At 48.2% G+C, this 26,803-nt stretch overlaps 1 long non-coding RNA gene across 1 annotated transcript; it reads left to right on the top strand.

The window, feature by feature from the left end:
- The first annotated feature begins 659 nt into the window (after positions 1–659).
- Positions 660–26,803, top strand: LOC140393559 (uncharacterized). The gene is made up of 2 exons (XR_011935662.1): positions 660–852; positions 24,893–26,803. It is a non-coding gene; the product is annotated as an uncharacterized lncRNA (long non-coding RNA).

Below are 26,803 nucleotides of genomic sequence, written 5' to 3'. Positions count from 1 at the left end.
AAGATAGGCATAATAGACTCATTGGTCTTAATTTTCCAAAATCCTTGGGTAGGGTGCTCTTTCCAAGAGCTGGTGCAGACTCGATGGGCCGAATGGCCTCCTTCTGCACTGTAAATTCTATGATCTCTATGTATGTGGATACAATGTGGACTCATTAATTACTTGCTCCTCCCTCCTCAACTTCTTTTATTATCCCCACCCCATGTTATTGATTTTTTCCATTACTTTCAATTTCTCAAAAGTCGCTGTGGCCCCTCCCACCATTGACTCTCGATTCACAGTCATATTTTAACTGTTCTACTGATGCATCTGTCTTGTGCCTTAGGAATTCCTGATGCTCCCATTCTGTTAGAGAGACATTTAAAGAATGTCATAGGTGCGTAGAGCTATCTAATCCAGGTTTGTCCAACATATGGTCCACATAGCCCCTCTAAGTGGCCCCGGAACCAGTTTTCAAAGTTTCTGTCAAACAGGTGAGCTTTAGTGGAAGATTCGGCATGGAGCTGCTCCTCCAATCACAGGCCATTTATTTCCTGTTTTTGTTGCTGATAGGCTGACTAGTGAGCAAGAGATGGAGAGAAACAGTTTCTGATTGGAGGATCAGCGAGCATTGGCGAGTATGCTGAGGGCTGCTGGGCCGAGAGAAGGTGGGCTGGAGCCCAGGGAGTCTTCTGTGTCGGATATGGGAGCGTGCAGTTTTGGCGGGACCAAGGGCGGTTTCGGCAGCGCCGGAGGAAGTTTTTGCAGGGCTGGAAAGGGCGCATTTAATGGTAAATCTCGTTGAAAACAGCGGGACCAAAAGATCCTGCTGTCGGTCAATGGTGTGCCGCCTCTGCCGCTGCAAAATACATGGTGGGTTGCGCGGAAAATCCTGCCAGTGAGGATAAAGACTGAGTTTATGTGTGGAGGGCAGTGTGAGAAACTGAGTGTTTGTGTGGGAGGTGAGTGCAAGAGACTGAGTGGGTTTGTGGGTGTGAGTGAGAGTTGGTCTTCCGGCCAGTCTCCGGTTACTCACCACCATGAACCAACACATACACACGCATGGACCCACAGAATCTTTCCAGTGCAGAAGGAGACATTTGGCGCATCGAGTCTGCACTGGTTCTCTGAAAGAACATTCTACCTAATCCCTCTCCCCTGCTTTATCCCCATATCTTTTCAGATAGCAATCCAGTTCTCATCTCAATACCTCAATCAAACTTGCCTCCAGCTCTCTCTTGGGAAGTTCGTTCCAGAATCCAACCACCCTCTGCAAGAATTTTTCCTCACATCACTTCTATTCCTTTTGCCCATTATTTTGAATCCATGCACTTAAAATCTTGATGTACACTTGAGAAGAAAGAGTTTCTCACACTGACCCGCTCATACTCTGGTCATTTTTATTACTTACTCTTTTTTAACCTAACAATTTACTCTTATGACTTTTTTTCAACTTAACAATTTATTATATGACATTGCTATACTTTTGCTGAGCAATTGTTTCTTTCCTTAAAACCTCAACTTGTTTTTTTTGAATTCAGTTTATTTTTGTGCCAAACCTTACGTTTCTGAAAATTACTGATCGACTCCTTGAGTGATTAAAAACCTGCAAATGTGGTGAAAAGGTTGGAGAAGCCTGATCTAAGCCTTCTTGCTTCTCAAATGATATGTTATTGTGGAATAGGAACAATCGCCATACATTTCAATCCAAGAAACCTAGTAAATTGTGACCTAACACCAGAAAATGACTACTACGGTCCGTGTTATTGTGAAAGCCCAACTTGTTCAGTGTCCAAGGCTAAACCAGAGCATTCACAATGTTGACATCCTAGTTAATCCTGGGATGAACATCTGACCACACATATCACCTACTTCCTCATAATATCACATGACTTCACCCCTGCCTCAGCTCATTGGTTGCTGAAGCCCTGACCCATATATGCTACCTCCAGACTTGACTATTCCAATGCTTTCATGGCCCAGTGTCCAATTTTGCACCTTCCAAAATCTTGAGCTCATCCAAAATTCTGCTGCTTAAACCCTAACTCACACCAAGTCCTGTTCGTTCATCATACTTTTTCTCATTGACCTCAATGGCCCCTCAGCTTGGCAATGACACTGTACCAAAATTCCCGTCCTTGTTTTCAAATCCTTCTATAGCCTTGCCTCCTCCCCATATCTGTAACCCCTACAGCCTCACAACCCTTCGATTTCCCTGCATACCTCAAATGATGGCCTCTTGCGTAACCCAGACTTCAATTGCTTCACGATTTAGCGGCTGTACCTTCATCTGTGTAGGTCCCAAGCTCTGGCATTCCCGCCCTAAACATCTTTGCTTCTCTAGCTTTCTATATTTAAGATGCTTCTTATAACCTACTGCTTGGACCAGGCTTTTGATCATCAGTTCTAATTTTCCCCCTGTGAATCCATGTCAGATTTGGTTGACCAACACTCCTGGGATGTGCCTTGAGACACTTGACGGGGGCGCTATATAAATGGAAGATGTTGTTGATCAAATAAACGGCAAATTGGTTGGAGGAGCAATGTGCCTGGGAAAACAAATACTTAAGTCATTAAAGTAACAACGAAAGATGATAAGGCCAGAAAGTAAAACACAGACAGTTATTTGTGGAGGAACAGAATACAAAAGCTGGGGGGGGGAGGCTGGTGGGTGTAATGCTAAAATCACAGAGAACTTTCACTAGACCATTCTTTGGGCATCGTGCGCAATTCACGATCTCCATACTACAAAAAGGAGATTTGGACACTGAAGAAAGAGCAAGAACGATTTAGAAGGATGTTACTAGATTTAAGAGGGTGGGCGAGAGTTTCCGGCTGGTGGGTTCCACCGATCCCGCTGAAGACGACCCGCTGCCGCAGGTACGCCAGCGGAGGATGGTGTGAGCAGCGGAGGATGATGTGAGCAATGGAAACCCCATTGACTGTGGCGGGACTGGAAGATCCCACTGCCGGCCAATGGCAGGCTGCCTCCACCGCCTCAAAATCCCACTCAGTGTAACTATTAGGAAAGATAGAGTCAGTGATGGGACTAAAATATAAGATAGTACTGACAAATCAAACAGAGGGACAAGTTTCACACAGAGTGAGGTGGGAATACGAAATTCATTGCCGAAAGGAGGGGATGAAAACACGAGAGTCGATCATCTAGGGCAGGCTATGTCAAACTCAGGGGCGCGACCCACGGGTGGGCTGTGGGTGGGTGTCGGGAGGGTCGCGGACCCATCCGTCGCGGCGCTCCTGATTGCGCAAATCCGTGTGCAGCAGCCAGCCTTTAATAATGCCGGCTGCGAGCGGTCTTCAAAATGGCCAGGAACAGATAAAAGAAATTTGTGCCCGATCATCGGGTATATATAGTCGCAGCCTTTTTATTTCAAGTTCAGGGGCCAAAGAGAACCAAAACCATTTCCTCCATTTTTGTCAGCAACAAACAAGGTAAGAGAAAATGGTGGGTCACGCAGGTCGGCCGGCGTGGGTTGTGAAGGTCGGCAGGCATGGGTCGTGAAGACCAGCCGGGTTAGGTCCTGAAGGTTGGCCGGTTGGTAAAAGTTGGTCCCCATAAAAAAAGTTTGGAAAACACTGATCTAGGGAGTAGCTTGATGCAAACATAGAGGGTTCTGAGAACAGAGTGGGAAGAGATAATTAAAGTGGGAGGAGGCAGAAACCAGTTGGGCTGAATGGCCTGTTTCTGTAAAGCAGATTCTGTGTAATTCTACGTTGTGTCATTTAGGGAAGGAACACTCCCACCCATCCCAGTCTGGTATGCATGTAACTCATGTCCCACGCTCTGTGATTAACGTCATCAGCAGAACTGGAGATAACTGCAACCTTTTCATTGTTGCCCATCTCCTGAAAACAAATAATTAAAAAAAACACTCACAAACACAATTAATGCACTGGATTACTCAAAAGGGGTAATTAAAGAATGCCGGTTCTGTCATAGCTCGCCTCTGAGTCAAAAGGTTGTGTCATTCGAATGAAACATTAAAGTGATCTCTCAGGCACATGCCAAAGAATCCAAGGCATGGTGTGAAGAAGAGCAAGGGAGTTCTCCCAGTCAACATTTATCCATCAATAAAAGTCTAAATTTAGATAACCCAGTCATTTATTCCACTTTTATTTGTTGGATCCTACTATGCACAATCTGGGGCGTCATTCTCCGATCCCCCCGCCGGGTCGGAGAATGGCCGTTGGCTGCCGTGAATCCCGCCCCCGCCGAAGTCTCCGCTCCCGGAGATTGGGCGGGGGCGGGAATTGGGCCGCGCTGGTTGGCGGGACCCCCCGCTTGATTCTCCGGCCCGGATGGGCCGAAGTCCCGCCCAGGAATTGCCTGTCCCGCCGGCGTAAATCAAACCTGGTATTTACCGGCGGGACCAGGCGGCGTGGGCGGGCTCCGGGGTCCTGGGGGGGGGCCGCGGGGCGATCTGACCCCGGGGGGTGCCCCCACGGTGGCCTGGCCCGCGATCGGGGCCCACCGATCCGCGGGCGGGCCTGTGCCGTGGGGGCACTCTTTCCCTTCCGCCTCCACTACGGCCTCCACCATGGCGGAGGCGGAAGAGACTCTCCCCACTGCGCATGCGCGGGAAACTGACAGCGGCCGCTGACGCTCCCGCGCATGCGCTGGGAAACTGACAGCGGCCGCTGACGCTCCCGCGCATGCGCCGCATTTCCGCGCCAGCTGGCGGGGAAACACGCCATTTCCGCCGGCTGGCGGGGCGGAAATCCCCAAAGGAGCCTTCCGCACTTTTGGGCCGGCGCGATGCCCGTCTGATTGGCGCCGGCTTTGGCGCCAGTCGGCGGACATCCCGCCGTTGGATGAGAATTTTGCCCCTGGTTTCTGAGATTCAAATATTTTCACAATATTTTCAATAGTAATTAATTGGTTGTGAGGTAAATACCCAGAGATTGTGGAAGGTGCTCTATAAAAGCATGTTTTTTTCTTTATGTTTAATTTTGTGAAGCCACTAGAGTGAATATAGGGTGCATGATCAACACTGGTATTATACGTGGTATTATACCTCGATATCTGACATACACTGCTACCAACAAACCTTCATGCTGATATACTTAACTTAGCAAATTGCTCTTTAAAAATTGTTCCATCAATTTTAAAAATAAAGAAATAAAATACTCACTTATTTAAAGAATTTCTCTGAAACAGAAAATATCATTCTGCAAATAGGAATAACACTGAACAATTCTTAGCAAGGCTGGTCACAAATAGTGACCTGAAACATTTTAATAAAATTGGCGATGGATTGAGGATATGAAACAGCAGGATCTGGTGGGAAGAAAGATGAGCAAAATCAACAAAATGCTTGGGTTATAATAAACAAAGCTACCACAAAAATAAAGTATTACACATCTTCTAGCAATTAGGAGGAAAATTCTGTGGAGACAAAATTATATTTCTGGACAAATCTTACAGTAGTCATAGAAACATAGAAAATAGGAGCAGGAGTAGGTAATTCAGCCCTTTGAACCTGCTCCGTCATTCACTAAGGTCATAGCTGATCATCCAACTCAATAACTTGTTCCTGCTTTCCCCCCATATCCATAAGACCATAAGACATAGGAGCAGAATTAGGCCACTCGGCCCATCGAGTCTGCTCCGCCATTCAATCATGGCTGATATTTTTTCATCCCCATTCTCCTGCCTTCTCCCATAACCCCTAATCCCCTCATTAATCAAGAACCTATCTAACTTTGTCTTAAAGACACTCAATGATTTGGCCTCCACAGCCTTCTGCGGTAAAGAGTTCCACAGATTCACCACCCTCAGGTTGAAGAAGTTCCTCCTCATCTCAGTTTTAAAGGATCATGCCTTTAGTCTGAGATGGTGTCCTCTGGTTCTAGTTTTTCCTACAAGTGGAAACATCCTCTCCATGTCCTTTAATCCCTTTAGCCACCCAGAGCTATATTTAACTCCTAGAAAACATACATGCAGCGAATTCCACAGGCTGACCAGTCTCTGAATGAAGAAAATTCTCCTCATCTCAATGCTAAATGGTTAGCGCATATCCTTAGACTGTGACCCCTGGATCTGGACTCACCCATCATTAGGAGCATCCTTCCTGTATCTGCACTGTCTGGTCCAATCTCTCCTCATGTTTCCATCCTGCCACCCCAGGAATTGTCTGGTAAACCTGTGCTCCACTCCCTCTAGAGCAAGAACATCCTTCCTCAGATAAGGAAACTAAAACTGCACACTATACTACATGTGGTCTCACCAAGACACTGTATAAATGCAAGACATCCTGTTCCTGTACTCGAGTCCTCTCACTATCTATGTAACTATAGACCAGTAAACCATTCTCAACACTTGTGTTTTGGCATGTGTGTTTTGGGGGAGGGGGAGGCCTAGTATTATCACTGGACTAGTAAACCAGAGATCCAGAGTAATGCTCTGGGGACCCAGGTTCAAATCCCGCCACTGCAGATAGTGAAATTTGAATTCAATAAAAAAATCTGGAATTAAAAATCCAGATGGTCGTTAGCACAGTTGCTTCACAGCTCCAGGGTCCCAGGTTTGATTCCTGGCTTGGGTCACTGTCTATGCGGAGTCTGCACGTTCTCCCCATGTCTGCGTGGGTTTTCTCCGGGTGCTCCGGTTTCCTCCCACAGCCCAAAGGTGTGCTGGTTAGGTGGATTGGCCATGCTAATTTGCCCTCAGTGTCCAAAAAGGTTAAGTGGGGCTACTGGGTTACGGGGATAAGGTAGAGAAGTGGGCTTGAGTAGGGTGCTCTTTGTAAGGGCCGGTGCAGACTCGATGGGCCAAATGGCCTCCTACTGCATTGTAAATTCTATGATGATCTTGAAACCTTGTCAATTGTTATAAAAACCCATCTGGTTCACTAATGTTCTTTAGGGAACAAAGGGCACGATTCTCCACTCCCACGCCGGTTGGGAGAATCGCCTGGGCCACTGAAATATTCCGGGGACGCCCGTCCGACGCCCTCCCTCGATTCTCCCAAACGGCGGGAACGGGCCAGTCGAGTTTCGCAGGCCGGAGAATCGCCGGAGATACCCAAAATTGCGATTCTCCGGCACCCCCGCTATTCTGAGGCCCGGATGGGCCGAGCGGCCAGGCCAAAACGGCGGGTTCCCCCCCCAGCGCCGTCCACACCTGGTCGCTACAGTCGTGGGCGGTGCGTGATCGCTGGGGGGGCGGCCTGTGGGGGGGCGAGGGGGGATCCTGCACCAGGCTTCACCTTGAATGTGGGGTGGCCCGCGATCGTGCCCACCGATCGTCGGGCTGTCCTCTCTGAAGGAGGACCTCCTTCCTTCCGCGGCCCCGCAAGATCCGTCCCCCATCTTCTTGCGGGGCGGATTTGGACAGGACAGCAACCACGCATGCGCGGGTGAAGTCCGTTATGCGGCGCCGGCCGCGTCATCTATGCGGCGCCACTTTTATGCGGGCGACAAGGCCTGGCGCGGGTAGATGACACGGCCACAATACTGGCCCATTGTCAGGGCCAGAATCGGTCGGGACCGGGGCCGTTCCGCGCCGTCGTGAACCTCGACTGCGTTCACGACGGCGTGGGGGTGGAGAATCCCGCCCCTTATCTCCCGTTCTTGCCGGGAATTGAACCTGGGACTCGGGAACTGTGAAGCAACTGTGTTACCTTGCTGTCCCATCGGACTTTTAATTCCGGATTTTTTTTATTGAATTCAAATTTCACTATCTGCAGTGGTGGGATTTGAACCTGGGTCCCCAGAGCTTTACTCTGGGTCTCTGGTTTACTAATCCAGTGACAATACTCGGCCTCCGCCTCCCCCAAAACACACTTGCCAAAACACAAGTATTGAAAATGGTTTACTGGTCTATAGTTACATAGATAGCAAGAGGTCTCGAGTACAGGAACATGTGACTCCAGACCCACAGCAATGTGGCTGACTCTTAACTGCACCCTCAAGGGCAATTAGGGATAGGCAATAAATGGTACAGCCTGCGACGCCCACGTCCCATGAGCTAAATCCCATGAACTAATTTTTTTAATGTTTCACCGAATTATGTACCGAGATTCGACTCATATAATAATAGAAACTGCACAATGTAATTACTTTTGTGAAATATTACCCAGAAGGAAAAGGCAGTTCAAAGCTGTCAAATCCCTGAAAAAAATCAGTAATATTGGTGTTCCATTTTAAAATATATAAGACCAGTTTGGACAGGTTTTACTAGTACCTCTCATTTCCAAATGTTATTGTTTTGTTTCTGAGAAGTGTGCTTTATAAATGCCAGTGTCTTTCCTTTTCTACATTACAACATTCACTACACCTCAAAAGTCCTCCACTGGTTGTAAAGTGATTTGCGATGCCTGGCGGCCTGAAAAGTGCAAATCTGTCTTCCTCCCTTTTATTCAGATGTTCATACATAAAAATAATTATATACACAGCTTAGACATTTTCCTTCTCTCTTTCAAATTTACAACGCTCCTATTCTCTCTGCACCTCTCTTTGCATGTAAACTCTCCCATCCAGATATACAGCCATCATCTTCTCCTGTTACCACTCCACTTCTGTGGCCTGAATCAATGATAAGACTTTCTTCAACCTCCCCACTACCCACCTCTTGAAAAAAACAGGCTGGATTGTCCGATTTTGAGGCTATGTCAGAGAGAAATTTTTACGATGAAAAATTCGGCAAAGCCCCAGCACCGAAGCTCTGACCAGTGAGGGACTAGCAGCCGTGCCGCGTAAAACACACGGTCTTCACAAAATAAACGGCTGGAGAATTGTCGGGTCCTTGGCTGTGCATGCGTACGGCGACGACTGTGGCGGCACTGGACACAGTTCCCAGCCGCCACACCAGGTTCCCGACCGCTGAGACCATGAGTCAACCGTTCGGTTGGGAACTCGGCCCATCGGGGGCGGAGCATCAGGGGAGGGCCTTCAGGTAGCATTCTGAGGCTGTCCCAATGGCATGCAGCTTACTCCTTGATGACACTGTTTTGGAGGGGGCGGAGCATCTGAAAACAGGCAGCGCCCCCGATTCGGTCGGAAAAAGTGATTCTCCGCCCGATCGGCCATTACGAAATTGGCGTCGGCAAGCGGAGAATCCTATCCCATATCTTCACCAAGATTTTAGTGGTTCACTCTCAAACATTATACTGTCTAGCCTTTGGCCTTCAGTCACCATGGCACTTAGATTTGCTCAACCAATCCATTGCCTTGACCGTTGATTCATTTGTTAACAGCAAATCTTTATTGTTCCCCATGTTTGTCCTCCCTCCTGGTGTGGCCTCCATATGTTCTCCCTCAAATCCAAAGAGGCATAACGTTGAGTGTAGCTGGCACATAACTGCCTTAGCCCTCAATCTGGTTGGACCACCTTGAATTGTCCCAGGTTCTGTCCACTATTCCTGACGAGTGAAGATAATCCCAACTTCTTTTCCCTACCACCAGCTCTCTTCTAACACCCCTATCCTCCCCTGCTCCACATTCATCTTTAGCAACAAGTGCAGGGGTTTCATTGATTTCTTTGTTTTCAAGCTAGAGACCGTCTATCCTGCTGATTTCCCCATTCACTCTGGCCATAAACCAAACCTCCCGCATTCCAACCCTCGATCCTGTGCCAATCTCGCTTTAGTTTCTCTCTCTCAAGAACATATTCTGCAACATCATTGCCTCTCTACCTCAATCAATTTGCCCCCGTAACCATCAATCTCACCTTTGCTACTCCAGAATAGATTATTTCAAAGCTCTCTGAATAGCCCTCTCATTCTTTCCCCTTTATAAATATCAGCTTGCCCATAATTCTGCACCTTGTATCATAATTGACACAAATCCCATCACTTTAGTTGATGCTGTCCTGTGTTGGTGCCCTATGTCCCAATCAAATAAATTTAAATAAAATTGGATAAGCATCTGAAGAGAAAACAATTGCAGGGAAAGGGTGGGCTAGTGGAACTAGGAGAACTGGTATGGAGGTGATGGGTTGAATAAGATCCTTTAACCATTCTATGATTGTATCAGGATTCTGGAGGCAAAGGGCTGTGCTCGGATCAGGGAGGAATGATAACACTGAGGCGGAAGTGGACATTCTTGCTGATGAAGAGGATTTGGAGTCAGAAAGCCATTTTATGGTCAGATAATCCAGTTCAGCCTCTAACAGTGGCAAGGGAGGGAGCTGGAATTTGTGAAGAGGTAATCGATTTGGTGGCGAGAAGTGAGGGCAATGGCATTGGTGCTTGCAACATTTAATTGAAAGAAATTTTGATTCTTCCAAGATCGGACATCAAACAACGTGGAGCGGCCAATGGGTCAAGAGTAGTGTTGGTGACCTTGGGTTGAGGATATTCAGTCGACACGTGGAAGCTGACAATGGGCGGGATTCTCCGGTTCCCCAGTCTTATGTTTCTCAGCGGCACACCGTTCGCTGGCGATGGGATTCTCTACTCCCGCTGCTTGTCAATGGGATTTCTCATTAAAGCCGACCCACGCCACCAGGAAACCCGCGGGCGGGGGTGTGCTGCTGGCAGGAAAAGAAAATCCCAACGACCGGAGAATTCCGGCCAGTGTGTTTTCAGACTGAATCATAAGCTCTGTGATCCAGGGCATTTCCCACTTTGTGGAGTGTGTTAAGGAGTGTGATGACATTGGGTGCCGTTTAGGACTCTGGGCATATTGGATTGGATTGGATTTGTTTATTGTCACGTGTACCGAGGTACAGTGAAAAGTATTTTTCTGTGAGCAGCTCAACAGATCATTAAATGCATGGGAAGAAAAGGGAATAAAAGAAAATACATAATAGGGCAACACAAGGTATACAATGTAACTACATAAGCACCGGCATCGGATGAAGCATACAGGGTGTAGTGTTAATGAGGTCAGTCCATAAGAGGGTCATTTAGCAGTCTGGTAACAGCGGAGAAGAAGCTTTATTTGATGCCATCAAGCTGGTTTGTGATCATGGGGTACATGGGTGGGTCAAAAGGTCAGGAACCCGCCCATGTTATTTAAATATCTGTTTAAAAGGCAATTTGGCTAATTAACTGCCCATTTCACTGCCATAATGTGGTCAAAAGTCAATAATAAACCTTCAGGGTGAGATTTACGTCAGGTGGAGATTCCGTTTTTTCATGAGCAAGTTTGTTGTGTGGGTTTTAAAACTTTAGCTGAGACCAGAGTCTCAGCTTTGTTAGTTCAAACTAAATTGCCTGCAGGGGCTGCTTGTTTGAATGTGCAGAGTGACGTTTTGGATATTTTTTCACGAGAAGAAATCTCCTCTCATTCAGAGACGATTTTGATTAGACATTGACTATTCTCCTGTCCGTATCCCACTTAGTTGGATACCAGAGGAGAGCTGGCAGAGGACGGTGTTGCAGGCAAGCATGCCAAAGACTGCAGATAGGTGAGGAGGGGTAGTGCACTGTATTCAAAGTTACATTCAATGTTATGTGTGACCTTTAGGAGCTGTTTCAGTGCTGTGAAAGGGCAACATCTTGATTAGAGAAATGTGGAGTGGTGGAAAGATGGGCATGGGTTTCGGGAGTGACACTTAAGTTCTTTGGTGAGGTAAGGGAGGTTGCACATTTGGTAATAATTTATAAGGATAGAGGAGACAAGAATGGGAACTTTAAGGAGGGTGATGGTGAGGGTGTTGAAATGGAATGGTGTAAAGTACCTGAGGAGGGGGAGCTGTTTACAACATCACAGAAAAATCCAAACATTTGCAACGAGAATATAGAAAAAGGTATATGGTCATGAGGAAAAGTCTGCTATTTTAAAATAAAGAGAAGTGGAGAACTGAATGAAATGGAAGCTCTTTTATTCAAACATTATAAAGTTCATCTGCTGTTGATTAAGAAGTAGCTGTGATATATCTTGCTTGTTTTCATAACATTCCGGGAAAGTTATCATTTTCATAAGCCTGCAGCTGTATGTGTGGATGTTCCACCAAAATCCGACATGTAAAACATAAGGGGGAAACTTTCATCACCATCTATCTGTTGTTCATAAATAGAAATGTAATTTTGCCATATATGGCGCACAAGAAGGAAAACTCAACGCATTGAGATGAAAGCTAGATTTAAACTTTCACAATTGGGCAGAAAAATATAGGTAGCAGGTCTGAGCCTGTTTTACATCCCATGTGATTCTACTTTTGAGTTCACTAAATAGAAAGAAACAAGCTGAGTGAGTGAGCGCATGCATGGCAGATGCAGTACAATGTGGATAAATGTGAGGTTATCCGCTTTGGTAGCAAAAATAGGAAGGCAGATTATTATTTGAATGGGTGCTAATTGAGAGAGGTGGATACTTAGCGAGACCTTGGTGTCTCCATGCATCAGTCGCTGAAAGTAAATGTGCAGGTACAGCAGGCATAAAGAAGGCAAATGGTATGTTGGCCTTCATAGTGAGAAGATTTGAGTATAGGAATTGGGATGTTTTACTGCAATTGTATAGGGCATTGGTGAGGCCACACCTGGAGTATTGTGTGCAGTTTTGGTGTCCTTATCTGAGGAAGGATGTTCTTGCTATGGAGGGAGCGCAGTGAAGGTCTACAAGACTGATTCCTGGGACAGTTGGATTGTCATATGAGGAGAGACTAAGTCGGTTAGAATTATATTCATTGGAGTTTAGAAGAGTGGGGGAAATCCCACAGAAACCTATAAAATTCTAACAGGACTCGGGACAACGTAGATGCAGTAAAGGAGTTCCCGATGGCGGGGGAGTCGAGAACCAGGGGCGGGATTCTCCGACCCCCCGCCGGGTCGGAGAATCGCTGGGGGCTGGCGTGAATCCCGCCCCGCCAGTTGCCGAATTCTCCGGCACCCGATATTCGGTGGGGGTGGGAATAGCGCCGCGCCGGTTGGCGGGCCCCCCCCCCCGCGATTCTCCGGCCCGCGATGGGCCGAAGTCCCGCTGCTGGAATGCCTGTCCCGCCGGCGAGAATCAAACCACGTCTCTTACCGGCGGGACAAGGCGGCGCGGGCGGGCTCCGGGGTCCTGGGGGGGGCGTGGGGCGATTTGGCCCCGGGGGGTGCCCCCATGGTGGCCTGGCCCGCGATCGGGGCCCACCGATCCGTGGGCGGGCCTGTGCCGTGGGGGCACTCTTTTCCTTCCATCTTCGCCATGGTCTCCACTATGGCGGAGGCGGAAGAGACCCCCTCCACTGTGCATGTGCGGGGATGCCGTGAGCGGCTGCTGACGCCCCCGCACATACGCCGCATGGCAAAGTCAGTTTCGTGCCAGCTGGCGGGGCACCAAAGGCCTTTCCCGCCAGCTGGCGGGGAGGAAATCAGTCCGGCGTGGGCCTAGCCCCTCAAGGTTAGGGCTCGGCCCCTCAAGATGCGGAGGATTCCGCACCTTTGGGGCGGCGCGATGCCGGACTGATTCGTGCCGTTTTTGGCGCCGGTCGGCGGACATCGCGCCGATTACGGAGAATCCCGCCCCAGGGGTCACTGTCTAAGGATAGGGGTAGATCATTTAGGACTGAGATGAGAAGAAATGCCTTCACCCAGACAGTGGTCGACTTGTGGAATTTGCTACCACAGAAAATAGTTGAGGCCGAACATTGTGGGTGGGAGTCTCCATGGGCCGACGACGAAATCAGGAAAGTCAATTGGGCGGAATTGTGAAGCCAATCAGTTGTGAAGCCAAAATCATGGCGGGCGCTTGGCGCATGCCAGATTGCCATTCTCCATCCCCTCGACAGCGGCATCAATGCATTCTACTCTGAACATTAAGTAAACACCGTTTGCATATGATTAGCGGGCCCAACCTGGTATTCTCTGCGGCCTGCGATTCCCGCCCTTTTGCTGGCCGTCCTTGGGGGACACCGGGCCTGGATGGGCCCAGCTGCTGCTCGGGTGTCCCATGTGGTGTGGTGCCCCCTCATTGTGCCTGCTGCCCACCAGAAAAGCCAGGGACAGGAGGGGTAGAGTCCAAGGCGCTGTGCTGTGTGGGCACCTCCCCTGCAGGTTCACCACCACGGGCCCCATCACCTCCACCTACCTCGGGGTGCCCGATGACCCCTGGTCCACTCATGGGATGGGGGTGCGAGCGGAGCTTCCCCTAAGGCTCTCCCGCCACCTGGTGCTGCCAGTGCTGGAGGCCAAACCCACCCCGACCAGGGTCTTGTGGTGTGGAGCACAGTGGGTGGACCACCTTTCTCTGGGACTGTAACACATCATGTGTGACTGTGCCACCACCTTCTGGATCTGTGTCATATCAGCCAGTGACTGCGCCATCTCCCTCTGTGCCATGTCAGCCAGCGCCCTGCCTCTGCCACTATCGATGGGACCACCCTGTCCAGAAGCCAGAAACCCACCTGGATGGCAGCTGGTCCCTGGGATCAGGCCACCCTCCGACTGTCCACCCTCTCAGGGGTTCCTACCTCCACCTGCTGTACTGCAGCATATGTATGGTGTGTAGCAGATAGTGCCCCAGGAGCATCTTCACTAAAGTGCCTAACCGAGGTGAGTGTTTCTGTGGAGGTTGTTGGAGACAGCTGTGATGGGAAGTCAATGTCATCCCGGACTGGTGTTCCGTGGTGTTTTGGGCTGCAAGTCGAGGGCTCCTGTCCATGTCTGTGTCTTCCTCCTCACTGCTCTCCTCCTGGGGTTGGGCCCGCCACATCGCCAGGTGATCATGCAAGACAAGACGCTTGATTGGACCACGGAATGGGGTGGTGGGGAAGAGGAGTGTGGGGGTAGTGGGTATCATAATATACACCAGTATATCATGGTGTACCACATCATGGTACCAGTAGTTGAGGGATGTTAGAACTTCTTAGACCTAATTGCAAGTGATCTGCCTTCCACCAACATACAGCCATCCTGCAAAATGGACAGCGTCCGCCTGCCGCCGCCGCTCCGCATCACCGGTAACCTGGGGGCCAACTGGAAGATATTCAAACAACGCTTCCGGCTCTACCGTGAAGCCACAGACCGGGAATCTGCCTCAGACAACAGGAAGATCGCTCTGTTCCTATCCACGGCCGGGGAACATGCCATCCACATTTTCAATTCTCTCACCTTTGCTGATGGTGAAGATAAATCAAAATTCAAGACGGTCCTCCTCAAGTTTGACAGTCACTGCGACATCGAGGTGAATGAAAGTTTCGAGCGCTATATATTCCAACAGCTTTTGCAGGGTAAGGATGAACCTTTCCAGTCCTTTCTCACCCACCACCGCATCCTTGCGCAGTCCTGTAATTACGGGCCCACCTCCGACTCCATGATACGCGACCAGATCGTTTTCGATATTCAGTCGGACCCCCTATGCCAGCAGCTCCTCAAGGTAAAGCAGCTCACCCGAGTGCTACATGAACACGCCACTAATCGGTATTCCCACATCCAAGCGGCTGAAACGGCGGGCAAGGTCCCCATGAGGCAGAACGGGTCCAAGCAATCGAGCAATTCCAGGGCCTCAGCCTGGATGAGGGCAGCCATTTTGAGCTCTTTTCGCGGACTCCCGCGCTTGTGCGCACCAAACGAGGGGACGGCGATGTCGCCGAACGTACTGCGCAGGCGCCCACCACGTACGACTGCACCGTGCATGCGCGGTGGTGCAGCGAACGTACTGACGCTACAAAGTGCGGCAACTGTGGCTCCGCCCACTTAAAGCGGCAATGTCCTGCCAAATCCCGACGATGCCTGCGATGTGGCAAACTTGGCCACTATGCTGCTTTATGCAGATCAGCTCAGCCTGCCAACTCTCGTAGCTCCAGCCAGCCTCGCAGGAATGCCTTGGCCATTCAACCCATGGTCACCGAGCCCGATTTGGACCTGCTACCCGATATTGACACCGAGGACCCGAAGGCGCCTTTTCGAATCGGTATAATTACAAAAAACAGGGTGTCCCCGAAGCAAAGAATCCAGCCTCTATCGGTATACAGCATCGATCCGGACGATGAGTGGTGTGCCACCCTTACGGTCAACCGGTCCCAAATACAATTCCGCCTGGACACTGGTGCCTCCGCTAATCTCATTGTCTGACCTCCAAAGCCTTCATGTCAAACCAGCCATCCTGCCATCAGCCTGCCAGCTATTAGACCGACCATCGCCCTCTGGTCAATATAATACAGAAAGACTTGAACGACATGACGTCTCGCCTCCAACGTATTCTTCTCAAGCTCCGGCGATACGACTTCCAGCTGGTATACACCCCGGGCAAAGACCTCATCATTGCTGACACTCTCTCCAGGGCAGTCAACACTCCATGTGACCCAGCGGGATTTGTCTGCCAGGTTGATGCCCATGTGGCATTCGCGGCCTCCAATCTACCTGCCTCGGATGAACACCTCGTCCAAATTTGCCGCGAGATGGCGGCTGACCCCTCAAGGGTCAATGCCCTCAATTCTATACTGTCAGAGATGATCTGGCGGTAGTAGACGGGGTTCATCTAAAACTGGACCGCATTGTCATCCCGCGTAGCATGCACCAGCTTGTCCTGGAACAACTACACAAGGGCCACCTTGGCGTGGAAAAGTGCCGCCGACGGGCCCGAGAGGCAGTGTACTGGCCCGGCATTAATGAGGACATAGCCAACACAGTGCTCAACTGCCCCACTTGTCAGCGCTTCCAGCCGACCCAACCACGTGAGACCCTGCAGCCCCATGAGTTGGTCACGTCACCTTGGACCAAGGTGGGCATCGACCTGTTCCACGCGCTGGGTAGAGACTATGTCCTGATCGTGGACTACTTTTCGAATTAACCGGAGGTGATACGGTTGCACGACCTCACCTCGTCTGCAGTCATTCGTGCTCGACACGGCATCCCGCCTTGCTGGCCTATCGCTCCGCCCCACTGTCCACTGGCCTGTCGACAGCCCAGTTACTCATGAGTCGCACCCTGAGGACAACGGTGCCGTCCATCCATGTCCCAGACCTCGACCACGTTCCGGTCCTTCGCCGGATGCAACTGTCTCGTGCACAGCACAAGGCGGCTCATGACTCCTGTGCAGCTGTTCTCCCTGCTCTCCAGATGACAACGTCTGCATCCATCTTACGGATGGTGGCTGGTCTGCAACCGCTGTTGTCCTTCGGCAGGTGGCCCCCCACTCGTTCCTGGTTCGTCTACCGGATGGCTCTATTTTGCGCCGCAATCGACGCGCCCTTCGTCTCGTTCCACGCTCACCTCCAGTGTCGCCTCGCCCTCCTGCTGACCCTGTCACAGACTATGCAGAGCTCCCTGTCACTCAGCCTCCCCCTAACTTTGACGCAGTCCAGCCCGCTCCTGAACCGGCGGCTCTCGATCCACCCTTGAGGCGATCAACCAGAATTTGTCGCCAACCTCAGAGACTAAATTTATGAACTTTTTGAATTTATGGACTCTCTGAATTGTTTCGTTGCTTTATTTGATCGTTTCCCTGGTTTGTATATAGTGTTGACCTCGTTACTCTTGTTGCATACTGCTTCTCTGCACCAGGCACCTTCCCATGTAAATAGCTTAGTTCTCATGTACGGAGTCCTGTAAACATGTCTTTGCACCCCACACGTAGTTAGGAACATTCTCACCACACATTATTTATTGCTACACACATACATTTTTTTATAAAAGGGGGGATGTCATAATATACACCAGTAAATCATGGTGCAGCCACACACACTGATGGACACACAGCAAGACCAATCAACACACACAACACCGCCGCCAATCACCGGTTAGAGCACACTCACTATATAGACAGAGGGCATCAGAGTTCCCGCTCATTTGGGATGCAGCTTCTCAGAAGGACAGAGCTTACAGCTTACAGCACAGATCTTCACCATGTGCTGAGTGCATAGACTGGTTAGGCATAGGTCTTTAGTTTAATCTAACATCGTGTGAACCCACAGTGAAAGTATGTTCAACAGTTTCTAACTTAATAAAATAGTGTTGCACTATTTTAAGTGTTGGTGGCCTGTATGTGTTCCACGGATCCAGAGCACCCAACACATCAGTGGGTGGTTGTGGCCGGGCAGCAGGGTCTCAATTGTGTGCCCGATGTCAGTGCCCACACTCTCCCTCGATCCACCGATCAGTTCCAGTGCCCGCTGCTCTGCTGCGGTGAGGGGCCGCAGGTCCGGCAGCCCACCTCCTGTTTACTCCATCTCTCGGCGGGTGTGCGTTGCCGGTGCCATCTGGAGGGGGGGGGGGGGTGATGAGGCAAAAAATTAGTACTATTATACAGATGGATGCATGCAGCACAGCTGGCTCCTTTCCTAAAGGCCACTGGTGAACCAGATAGGTTTTTAGGACATCATTAGACTTTTAATTCCGGACTCATTGAATTCAAATTTCACCATCTGCAGTGGTGAGATTTGAACCTGCGACCCCAGAGCATTACTGTAGTGTAATGACTTAGGCCAGGCCTTTGAGATTGGCCAATTAGAATACAAGTTCCCTGATTAGTGGCCCAATCAGGAAACCCCTTTCTGTGTATATAACAGGGAGTGTCAGATCCTCTGCTCTCACGGTGTAGACAGCAGACTGAATGGTCATGGTTGTTCAGCTGTTGGGTTTGTAAATAAAAGGAATTCTAGTGACGGGACATCTGCCTCCGTGGACTTATTACATGTGGGTCTCTGGTTTACTAGTTCAGCGACAATACCACTACGCCACCATCACCCCTGCGTATCAAGACGTCAAGTTCAATGCATCAGCCTGTGCCAAGTTTATTTCAGCCAGGTTGACTGTGCAACATTGCAATCAGCCTTAATGTCCCCTGACTCTGCAAAAGGGAATATCTGTCATGATTATCTCCAACTTGCTGGAAGTGAGAGCTAGATACGGGGGCCACAGCGAACCTTTGGGTACCCAACTCACTCCAGGGGCATTCAGCAAATGTTAAACCTCCTGATCTTGATGCAGTGGCTCCTGCTGCAAAAGCATGTGGTGTGTGGATAACTAGAATAGATGGGATTGGCCTTGGCTGTGATGTCCTCTCTTCCCTGTTAAAGAATCTTGGAATCTTACAACAAGCAAGGAGGCTATTCGGCCCTTTGTGCCAATGCTGACTCTTTGAGAGAGCAATCCAATCAGTTCCACTCTTCCTCTGCCTAGCTTCATTAATGTTGATTATTGTCAAAGGGCATTTGGAAAAAAGAACTTTGGAGGAAATTGCAGGTGAGAATGATCTTCAAGATAAAAGCCGCAGCAAATCAAAGCTTGGAGAACATGTGAAGACTCAGGCATTTCCGAGAAAAGAGACAGAGGCCGGGATTGGTTGGTCAATTGACTTTTATCCACCCTCCAAAGTCTCCCGTCCATGATGATGCCAGCCGCTGGCGGGACTGGAAAATCCCACCCATGACGTTGAAGCTTTTCTTCTTGCACTCATCAGAATGGTCGGAAAGTGACAACAATTTATACTGGACGAGAAGAGAGTGCTTGATTGAATGGCCAGTGAACTCTGATTTGTCACGGCGTTACTGTGGAGCAATTCTCAAGTACTACGCTACCAAACAATCAATTCAGATGTTAGGGTTTGTTATTCCTCAGGATAAAATGTTGATTTGAAAGCAGAGAAGGAGCTCAAATATCTAGCCTTCCTTTGGAATATAATCCAATTAAAACCCATTTCGACCATAATTACAAGTTTGGAGAAAAATGCAAATTTTTGCCACAAAGTAACATTCCTTTTGAAATTTACAAAAGCGAGAATAATTTATATGACATCTTAGACTTAGAACATACAGTGCAGAAGGAGGCCATTCGGCCCATCGAGTCTGCACCGATCCATTTAAGCCCTCACTTCCACCCTATCCCCATAACCCAATAACCCCTCCTAACCTTTTTGGTCACTAAGGGCAATTTATCATGGCCAATCCACCTAATCTGCACATCTTTGGACTGTGGGAGGAAACCGGAGCACCCGGCGGAAACCCACGCAGACACGGGGAGAACGTGCAGACAGTGACCCAGTGGGGAATCAAACCCGGGACCCTGACGCTGTGAAGCCACAGTGCTATCCACTTGTGCTATCGTGCTGCCCATCTGTGGAACCTGGAAAGTTGCAGCAAAGAAATTTGAAAACATTCTAATTCTCAGTGGTGTATCTTATGTTCTTCTGACCAAAATGACTGCAGTACTTTGGTACCATTCCAATGTAAAATCTTTCCTGTCTAAATTTTTGATTCACAATGATACAGTGAGACTAATCTAAACCAAACTCCATAACCTCTGTTTAAATCACGTCAAATCAATGCATTTCCAGTGCAAGAAAAGCTCCAACATCCTCAAATTTCCATCGGGCCAATGACACTTGGTTTTGCATCACTGTACCAGGGACTACCATTATTGGCGGAGTCATCTCATTTAAATGGCCACTGGTGATTCTCAAGTGCAAATCCCATGTTAAAATGGGACCACCGTACCTGTAGAGTGGTGTGCAAAATTGCAGTGCAGCCTTTAATTGCCTCCTCCTGCTTCTGGTGGCCAGCCAAGAGGCTGGTTTAGCTCAGTTGGCTGGGTAGCTGGTTCGTGATGCAGAATAAGGCCAACAGCATGGGTTCAATTCCTGTACTAGCGTATTCACGAAGGCTCCACCTTCTCAACCTCACATGAGGTGTGGTGATTGTCAGGTTAAATCACCACCAGTCAGCTGTCCCAATCAATGGGAGCCTATGGTCATCTGGGACTATGGTGACTTTACATATTTATTTTACCTGGTCTTAGTTCTTATGTTCTTATTGACAGATTTTTAATTAGTAATGGGTTGAAGGGCTATAGAAAACGGGCAGGAAAGTGAAGTTGACACTGAGATGATATCAGCCATAGGGACATAAGAACTAGGAGCAGGAGTAGGCAATTCAGCACCTGATGCCCGCTCCGCCATTCAATATGATCATTGCTGATCTCTTGACCTCAACTCCACTTTCCTGTCTGTTCTCCATAACCCTTCAACCCATTACTAATTAAAAATCTGTCAATCTCCTCCTTGAATTTACACAGTGACCTGAAATCCACCGCACTCAGGTAAGTGAAATCCACAGATTCACAACCCTTTGAGAGAAATAATTTTGCTTCATCTCTGTTTTAAGTCTGCCACCCCTTACCCTTACCCTAAAACTGTGACCTCTCATTCTAGATTTCTCCACAAGAGGCAACATCTACTCTACATCTACTTTGTCAATCCCTTTTATCATCTTTTACATCTCAATTAGGGGCTGGATTCTCTGCCGTACGCTGCTCACTGATGGTAACTGAGTTCCCGATGCGGCGGAAAATCCAGCATCTGCCAAAAAACGTGATCCGCACCAGTTCTGATGCTGTAGTCTCCAGCTTGTGCGGGGCACAAACCTCAATGCCCCACATAAGCGGGGGACTGGAGCATCGGAATGTTTATAAACATCTAATTATGATTGACAGCTCTTGGACCACATCAAAGGCAGTTAAGTGCTCTCAATTCCTCTTTCTTTTCTGCAGAAAGCAAAATGATGGCCTGATAGAAACCCTCACAATCTCTGACCTGTGAAAATGCATGGCAAGGAATAGTGAGTCACCTCTGATCTGTGCTCCCAGCATGAGCATAAATCACTCCAGTGGGGAAGTAGAGTCTCCCAGATGGAGACTTCCAGCCTAGGTCTCCTCTCATTCTTTTAAACTTAAGAGATTATAGGTCCAAACTGCTCAACCTCTCTCCATAAGACAAATCCCTTATCTCTGTAATGGCTGTATTGAATGATGGAGCGAGCTTGAGGAGCTGAATTGCCTATTCCTGCTCCTAGTTCTTATGTTCTTAAGAAGCCAACTTGAGTTTACAGTAGTAGACTGGGGGAGTAATATATAATGGAATAATGAAGGACTTGGCTCAGTGAGTCACTCGTCAGGTAGCCGACCTATGTGTAATTTTGTGCTACCTTTAAAGGATGCCTTCCATTGGAGGATCTGGCAGAGACAACCAAAGCAAGGCACAGAGGTTATATGCCGAACACAACATTTGAGTGAGAGACTATAACTCACAAACTGTTGGATTCAGCAAAGAAACAAGAGCTTGCTAGGCTTCCATGGGAGGTGTACAGAAAAGTATGTTCCACATATGGTGACACCTCTTTCATCCCGAGAACTGCAAGCCATGTGAGAAGAGGCAGAATTGGGGCAGAACGGTAGCATAGTGGTTAGCACAATTGCTTCACAGCTCCAAGGCCCCAGGTTCGATTCCCGGCTGGGTCACTGTCTGTGCGGAGTCTGCACGTTCTCCCCGTGTGTGCGTGGGTTTCCTCCGGGTGCTCCGGTTTCCTCCCACAGTCCAAAGATGTGCAGGTTAGGTGGATTGGCCATGCTAAATTGCCCTTCGTGTCCAAAATTGCCCTAAGTGTTGGTTGAGTGGGGTTACTGGGTTATGGGGATAGGGTGGTGTGGGCTTGGGTAGGGTGCTCTTTCCAAGAGCCGTGCAGACTCGATGGGCCGAATGGCCTCCTTCTGCATTGTAAATTCTATGATAAGAGGTTCAATGACTTGATGAGGACAGGGAAGGTAACACAATGGCTACTCCTCCCTATCTTCTCTGGGCTTTTTAATGTTCTGATGATTTTTCTCCAGGTTTTTCCAGGGCACACTCTTGGATCTTCAATTCCTGGAGTCACCAGGCCAATCGTGGAGGGTTGGCAACCCTAGACATTCATGATCCTGTCAGAACAAAGCAATTGTCCACAATATGGTCTGATGATCGAGGATGAATACTGGATTGCAGGATTTCTCATTAATTTGGGGAGGGAGGAGATCTTGCAGTGGTAACAAACATAGTTAAACTGATGATGACTCTTCATTGATCATCTCCCCCTGCAGCCACTAAAGAATCTTCTTAGGAACAATCTGATCTGCTCCATGTAGTTCTGCCTCTAAAGCAGTTAGGGTGCATCCCTTGCTAATTTTAAAATGGCACAGCTGGCTACAGTTATGCAGGTCACACAATTTGGAGCAAAATGTAGACTTTCTTCTGAACAATCAAGGCAGCGAAAGCATCCTTTTCAGAACACTCTGGCTTCTACTCTGGTAGAAATACATTCTAATGGACAATAACTCTAAAAGTGGTCATTTACGAGAGCCTTGTCCCACACAAACCATCTGTTCCCATTATTCTCTTCCTTAAAAAAATGTCAGGAAGTCATGATAAATTCCAGAAAATCTCAATTGTAGGTTACTCTGTTGTTATTTATAACTTGTACATTTAGTGAGGGGTGGGCCTTTCTTTTAGGTAACTAGAGGGGCTTAACTGTGAGGAACCAGTAGATATAATATACTTGGATTTCCAAAAAGCATTCGAGAAGGTACCACACATAAGGCCACTTAATAAGATAAGAGCCCATGGTGTTGGGGTGGTATATTAGCATGGACAGAGGATTGGCTAACTGATAAAAGACAGAGAGTTGGGCTAAGAGGGAAATTTTCAGGATGGCAACCTGTAATTAGTGGGATGCCACAGGGATCCGTGCTGAGGCCACAATTATTTACAATATATTTGAATGACTTGGACGAGGCACGTGAATATGCTATTGCCAAGTTTACAGATGACACAAAAATGAGAAGGCAAGTGGCGAGGGTGATATAGAGAGGTTAAGTCAGTGGGCAAAAACTTGGCAAATGGAATATATTGCAAGAAAATGTGAAGTTACGCACTTTGGTAGGAATAAAGGAGCTGAATATTATTTAAATGGAGAAAGACTGCAGAAAGCTGCTGCACAGAGAGATTTGGGGGGCCTTGTGCATAAAGCACAAAAAGCTAGCATGCAAGTTCAGCAGGTAATAGGGAAGGCAAATGGAATGGTGGCCTTCAATACAAAGGGAATTGAGTATAAAAATAGGGAAGTTTTGCTAAAACTATACAAGACACAAGTTACACCACAACTGGAATGCTGTGAACAGTTTTAGTAACCTTATCTAAGGAAAGATGTACTGACATTGGAGGCAGTCTAGAAAAGGTGCACTAGGTTGATCTTGGGTATGGAGGGATTTTCTTATAAGGAGAGAGTGAATAGGGTGGGCCTGTACTCATTGGAGTTTTAAAAAATGAGACGTGACCTTATTGAGACATATAGGATTCTCAGCCGGCTTGACATGGGTAGATGCTGAGATGTCATTTCCTCTTGTGGGAGAGTCTAGGACCAGAGGGCCAAAGTAAAGGTTCACCCATTTATGGAAGAGATGAGGAGGAATTTCTTCTCTCAGATTGTAGTGAATCTGTGGAATTCTTTACCGCAGAGAGCTGTAGAGGCTGGGCCGTTAAGTATGTTCAAGGCTGAGATTGATTTTTAATCAGTAAGGGAATCAAGGGTTCTGGGAATAAGGCGGGCAAGTGGAGTTGAAGATTAACACATCAGATCGGTCATGATCTCATTGAATGGTAGAGAACATTCAGTGGACTGAATGGTTTATTTCTGCTTCTACATCTTATGGTCTTATTGCAAAATAAATGTTGGGTACCATTTATTGTATCCAACATCCTGCCATAACCTTTAAAAACTGGATGGCCCTATATCACTATTCCGTTGCTGTGATGTCAAATTGGATACGTGCCCTGACGCTCTGGAAAGTACCTCAGCTCCCTGGCACGACCTGAGGTTGATATTTGCACAGATTCCTGACCCTGTAGTAAATGGTTCAGTTTTGTTGTGACCTTCAAAGCCATGGACAGATCTGTATGGATGATAACTGTATTTAAAAGCAAAGGCCGGGATCTTCCAGTCCCACCAAAGGCGGGAATCATTGGGTAGGACAGAAACTTTGACGGACCAGTCAAAGATCCGTTGATTTCAGGTGGGAATTTCTGGTCCCTCAGTGGGCGGGTCTGGAAAATTCCAGAGCCAAAAGATAGATCTACCAAATACAGAGTGTGCAATTGAAAACCCACCAGTAACTGAGAATGATGATGGAAACTATTGGCAGGATTATTACACCAAAATGTAAAAATGTCAGACTAATCATTTGCCCTGATGTGTTTTACTGAACTTTGCTTCTTCCAGATAAAATTGCAAAATAAAAAGGAAGTTCTGTGCCAGAAATTTCAGAAGACTGAGTAGGTCAGGCCTTCAGGCTCTTGTGCTACCATTTTAGATCAGTGAGGTCCAGATCTTGGACAGGGCCTTTGCTGAAGCTGCGAAATTAGGACTGTGACCTGATTTCAATGGGCTGGATTCTCCAGCCTCCCAGACGTGTGTTTCTCGGCAGCAGGAGACGGTGCACTGGCGGCAGGATTCTCTTCTCCCATCGCTGTCATGGGAATTCTCACTGAGGCTACCACATGTCTCCGGGAAACCCATGGGCGGGGGTGCGCTGACGGCAGGACCAGAGAATCCTCCCATCAGCGAACAGCCGGACAATTAATCTCTTCCCCATTTAAACAAAGTTTCAAGCTTGCTGACTAAGCTAGAGTCACAGACTAACGACACAGACTCTTGTCGGCTAAATAACATAATGGGCTACAAAGCAAAGCCAAGTAGAAACTCCGGCAACCGAGCACCCCTTCCCGATGAACTCAATGCATTCTATGTTCATTTCGATCAGGAAACCAACAAACTGCTGTCAACCAGTAGCCTCGGACACACCCATAACCTACCACCGCAGTTTCCGAAGTCAGATCGGCCTTCTTGAAAGTGAACCCTTGGAAGGCAACGGGTCGGGACGGGGTCCCTAGTCGTGCACTCAGATCCTGTGCAGACCAACTGGCGTGTGTTCACTGACATCTTCAACCTCTCCCTACTCCGCTCCGAGGTCCCCACCTGCTTCAAGAGGACTACCATCATACCAGTGCAAAAGAAGAACAAGGCAAAGTACTTCAATGACTACAGTACGGTGGTCTTAACATCGATCATTATGAAGTGCTTCAAGAGGTTGGTCATGAGACACATCAACTCCATACTCCCAGAATACCTTGATCCACTGTAATTCGTACACCACCACAACCGGTCCACAGCAGACGCTATCTCCGTGGCCTACACTCATTCCTGGAACATCTCGACAACAAGGACTCCTACGTCAGACTCCTATTTATTGACTACAGCTCCGCCTTCAACATCATAATCCCAGCCAAGCTCATATCAAAACTCCAAAACCTAGGACATGGCTCCCCACTCTGCAGCTGGATCCTCGACTTTCTGATCCACAGACCACAATCAGTAAGGATAAACAACAACACCTCCTCCACGATAGTCCTCAGTACCGGGACCTCGCAAGGCTGCGTACTTAGTCCCCTACTATACTCCCTATACACACACACGACAGTGTGGCAAAATTTAGTTGCAACTCCACCTACAAGTTTGCTGATGACATGACCGTGGTGGGTCGGATCTCGAATAATGATGAGTCGGAGTACATGAGGGAGATAGACAACCTAGTGGAGTGGTGTAACGACATAATCTCTCCCTCAATATCAGCATAACTAAGGAGCTGGTTATTGACTTCAGGAAGCGAAGTATCGTACACACCCCTGTCTGCATCAATGGTGTCAATATGGAGATGGTTGACAGCTTCAAATTCCTAGGTGTGCATATCACCAACAGTCTGTCCTGGTCCACCCATCAAAGACCCTCCCCAAGGATTATTCTCTCTTCCAACTTCTTCCATTGGGCAGGAGATACAAAAGCCTGAGAACACGCACTAACAGATTCAAAAGCAGCTTCTTCCCAGCTGTTACCAGACTCCTGAATGACCCTCCATTGGGCTGAACTGATCTTTCTACGCATTTTCTCTACTGAGTGGTACTACACTGCGTAAACTTCACCCGATGTCTCTGTCTATGTATTTACATTGTGTATCTATCGTATGTCCGATGTTTTTCATATATGGAACGATCTGTCTGGACTGTATGCAGAACAATACTTTTCACTGTACCTCGGTACACGTGACAATAAACCCAAATCCAAATCAAATCAAAA

This window comes from Scyliorhinus torazame, chromosome 17, assembly GCF_047496885.1.
Source record: "Scyliorhinus torazame isolate Kashiwa2021f chromosome 17, sScyTor2.1, whole genome shotgun sequence".
NCBI classification, from domain to species: domain Eukaryota; kingdom Metazoa; phylum Chordata; class Chondrichthyes; order Carcharhiniformes; family Scyliorhinidae; genus Scyliorhinus; species Scyliorhinus torazame.
Note: the sequence above shows the minus strand (reverse complement) of the source record. Positions and strands in the feature narration are given on the sequence as shown.